The sequence below is a fragment of the Amblyomma maculatum genome, chromosome 5 (genome assembly GCF_055883805.1).
Source record: "Amblyomma maculatum isolate TAMU_Amacu chromosome 5, ASM5588380v1, whole genome shotgun sequence".
NCBI classification, from domain to species: Eukaryota; Metazoa; Arthropoda; class Arachnida; order Ixodida; family Ixodidae; genus Amblyomma; species Amblyomma maculatum.
The window spans coordinates 161910701-161915165 of record NC_139348.1 but is presented as its reverse complement, the minus strand read 5'-3'; the positions used below and the strand labels follow the sequence as shown (position 1 = coordinate 161915165).

Sequence of the window (4465 nt, the reverse complement as noted above, 5' to 3'; positions counted from 1 at the left end):
TGCGGCTGCACTTCCTGACTGTCTTGCCTGGATCCAGGTATTGGACCTTCCTCTCTGAGGGCTGTGTGACTTTCTTTTAGAACTATGTGAATTTGGTGGAGGTGCTGAGAGCGACTAGCCCATGCAAGAAACTCCTCCAAGCAGCCGTTCCGCGAGCCCTGCACCGACTGACACTCCGGTACACCGCTTCAGCCGGAGGCTTCGAGAACTCCCTCCAGAGCTTGCACCATCAGACCGCCATGACAACACCCGCTATTGTTCTTACGCAAACTGCCGGCGCTACGCCAGCTCACTATTAGCCCCGAGAAGTTTGAGTGGCGCCCTCTGGCGGTCAGCCCGACGTGACGTCACGGCAAGGACTGCCTGCGCCGATCGCTCTGGCTTCTCCGGGTTGCCGCGTAGCTTCGAGTCTGCGGCCTCGATTGTTCTCATAACAACAGCGTTATGAACAACGCAGACAGCACCGATTGGGTGTCAGGAAAAAAAGAAAGTGTTTAATCATGATTTCTCTTGCTTTCAAAACACGAAACATGGGCTCGTCGCGGTGAGCGCAAGTCTCGCGTGTGCCCGAGCGCTCGCCGCGACGGGCGCAGCTGGTGCCGTCGTCGTGGCAGGAGCCTTTCGTGCGTCGTCCCTTGAAACTGATGATGTGCGTGGAGTCACTTCTTCATGATTGTATTACGAATGTTATCCAACCATGAAGATAGGTCTATATGCCTGCGACGCGATAAATTTGTACCGTTTTGCTGTGGACGTTGCTTAGAGCGCGCGTTATGGACTGCGCGCTGTGAAATTTGTGCACGGATTTTTATTTAAAAGAGGCTACTGGTTAAAACTTTATTAGAATTATCTTACTTGTCGAGCATTTTTGAGAAGCAATTACGCATGATTTGCCAAGAGGAACGTGCATTTTGATTGCCAGAAATATGAGTTATTAACCGTGTCGTAAACATTTCCGTCATTCCGTTCGTCTCTGCCTATTGCGCCGCAGCCGTGCGCGCATGGGATGTCTTGGGGGCACTGCTAATTCGCAAATTTCTTTCCAGTCTCCCTTTCACTGAGGAGCATAAATTCCTATGCGAACAAAGCATGCGAAACACGTCGCTGCCTTAGTGAAGCAGAGAAACCACTTTCATCAATGATTTTTGCAACCGTTATTAGCTGTTTTTGCTTGAAGATGTCATTCGCGCTGAGCTGAATCCTAGCATCCTTGAAAAGCTTCTGAACCTTCACGGTAACCCCTGAAAAGAAAAAAGCGCAAGCTCTGTCAAAAAAAAAAAAAATCAGCTGCAGGTGAAACAGGCAAACAGTGTATAAAACTGTATTACATACCTTCAGAACTTCCTGTGCGTTGGTTAGCGCTGTGTGCTGGTCCTTGAGAAAAAAAAATAACGACAGAATTATGCCATTTAAACCATGCACTCTTTACAGATACAGAGATATCACTAAATTTCCGTCACGCATTGAAAACTTTTTCGTTTTGTTTAATACTACAAACAGCTCATTGAATCCATATGTGAAGAGGATGAAAAATGGGTCTTGTTTAAACAGGCCAGTCCTTCTCTGTTCTTAGGGTAGCATTATGCTGAGAGTGATAAGGTTGAAATGCAGTATTTTCATGTGCATTTGGTGACGTGGCTAGATAAAGGAATATTCCTCGTGTATCTACGGATGACTTGTGGTTTCCTCACTTCATTTTCATGTTGTAACAAGCTCTCCACTCGAATTTACTGCAGTAATATAGAGATTGTTTAAGGTATTAATTGTTTGTTTTGATCAGCAGTAGTGGTGAGGAAGCAAAAGCCGATAATTTATCACGATTCTAGCTTACTCATGTATTTCAGTTTCATGGTCAGAACTAAAGAAAGTACGGGATATATAAATGTTTTTCTTTTTCCTGAATGCTTGATAAAAATCATTCACGTCAATGTGAATCATCACAAAGGAACAGTGGCCGCATAGCGTATCCATAGGTAAACATACCGTCTCAATCTATAACTTCCACCTCCTTTTCTAGTTGTGCAGCATCGCCCATGGAAACGGCGCTCGAATTTTCACTACTGTCCCCATTCTTGTGTGTTGTCAAAGCCTCTGCGTTTGCGCAGAACTGGTACGACTTTGCGGGAACGCCTCTTTCACCTGGAATCAGATAGAGTGATTCAGGCTACAACCTCAAAAAACGCTGAAACAAGGCCTTAACGAAGTTTGGGCATTATTTCAGAAAAGCGCACAGCAGCTGCACATCACGTACACTTTAAAGCCACGCTTGTTGCATAGCACACAAGTCTGAGATGTAGCTAAGGCAGGGCTTCACGGAGCCCGGAAAAAAAAAAAGAAACATTCCCATCATAACCCTTAAGTGCTGTTTTTAGGGACGCATTGCATTGAATCTGGGCCCGGGTCTTGGAAAATTTGGAAAATATCAGCATTCAAACAAAAAGACCAGCACAGCTGTGCGGACTGTGTCAAATTTCGCGGCATGAATGAACACGGGAACACCACTGCCGTGAGATACATATTAAACAAAAACTTAAGCAGGGTCCCAGTTGATTCAGCTTGGACATTCCGCTACTGAGCAAAATATCTGAGCACCAACTGACACAAAGATCGAGGACACGAAAGTTTGAGCAATGGCTGATTTACTTACGCCGCCGCTTCGTCGATCCCGGGAGCGAACGCCTTGCATCGCTAGGACGCACGGGAAGGTTGACGGATGGAACAGCGTCTGGCAATAGCTTTGTTCTTGTACACTGATAATTAAAAAAAAATAGACTAGTTGACAAACAGCCCGCAAAAGCGTCGCTACACGTACAGCTCACCTAGTATCTTGTACACCGGCTACACAGCCTTCCTTTTTGAAGTGCTTACTGCACATATAGTGGCAATGCCGACGGTTGCTTCCCCGTTCTTTATCAATCTAACCTCCTTCAATTTGAACAACTTTGGGTAAAGTGGAAGCTTACACCGGCTTTCTTCCGTGATTTTCACTGCGCACTGAACAATAAGTCACCATGATTATTCGCGGGCGAAAATGAACGAAACGAGCCGGTATCGGCCGGGAGGAGCAGCAGCCCGGCTGGCGGAGTCCTTGCCGTGACGTCAGACTGCGGCGATCGCAGCGGCGCCAGTGTTTGCTCTCGGGGCTAATAGCCTGCAGACCCAGAGGGTTCCCAAGTCTTTTCACGGGGACCTTTTCGAGAATGTGGAGGACTAGTTCGCTCACTTCGAACGTGCGGCTGCATTCATCCAGTAGGACGACGCCGCGAAACTGCGAAAGGTGTATTGCAGCCTCGAGGATGGAGCGCGCACACCTGGTTTGAAAACCGCGAGGACTTTTAACATTAGAAGAACGGCTGATTGGGCGAGTTGGTGAACCATGATGGATGCGCCGTCGTTGTCCACTTCTCCTCTTTGTCTCGTCTTTTTGCGCAATATACATTACCGTTTTAACATCATGGCGAGAGTTCCGCCGTCGCCTGCTGGAGGCCTACACTAGCGTTGATCGCCGCGAACAAGCGGAGCGTGCCATTCACTCCCGCATCCAGCTTCCGAACGAAAGCGTACAAATTTACGTCGTGGACATGGCGCGCCTCTTCAGACAAGCTGATCCAGCCATGCCCGAGGAAAAGAATCTGCGCCACTTTTTGCGTGGAGTTAAGAAGCAGCTCTTCGCGGGTCTCGCTCTCAACCTACCAATGACCGTGGCTGCCTTCCTTACCGAGGCCACAACGATAAAAAAGATTCTTCAACAGCGTTCCACCACCTACGACCGGCCCGTGCATGCTGCTGCCGTCACGGCATTATTTACTCCTGTCGGACACCAACCTGATGAATTGCGTGAACTGATCCGTGCGATTGTGCATGAAGAGCTGCAGAAAGTGTGCACCTCATCGCAGCCTGCGCTCAGCTCCATCTCAGCCCTTCTCCACGAGGAGGTGCAACAGGCGTTCCAGGGCCCTACTGCGATCGACACGCCACATCTGTTTGATGCCTACCACCATCCCACGTACGCCGACATTACACGGCGTCCTGCTCCCACTTCGCCGCCACCCGCTCCCATTTCGCCGCCACTCGCTCCCATCAGTGCAGCCAATGCAGTATTATGAGAATCAACGAAGGCCTTTTCAATAGGCTGGCATATGGCGCACACCTAACCGGCGGCCACTGTGCTATCAATGCGGGGAGCCAGGCCACCTTTACCGGGATTGTTTTTACCAACGCCTCGGTCTGCAGGGCTTCCACATGGACTCTCCGAGGCCCCGTGTCGGTCAACGCCCTCCGGAAATCGAGAACTTTCTTGCGGACCAACGTACTCCTGCTCGTCCACAGAGACAGTCGCACTCACCGTCACCGAGGCGCTCTTTCCGACCCCTAACGGCATCTCGCGAAAGGCACAAGGTCGATTCCCTAGTCCTCGCCGGGAAACTTGAAACCAGCGACCGTCGGGGCGAGGTCGCTGGGAGGC

At 49.5% G+C, this 4465-nt stretch overlaps 1 long non-coding RNA gene across 1 annotated transcript; it reads right to left on the bottom strand.

The window, feature by feature from the left end:
- Positions 1-1331: 1331 nt before the first annotated feature.
- LOC146190160 (uncharacterized) lies at positions 1332-3041 on the bottom strand. Its single transcript, XR_014707337.1, has 4 exons — positions 2820-3041; positions 2648-2750; positions 1984-2139; positions 1332-1374 (listed from the first exon to the last, which is right to left on the bottom strand). It is a non-coding gene; the product is annotated as an uncharacterized LOC146190160 (long non-coding RNA).
- Positions 3042-4465: the final 1424 nt, after the last annotated feature.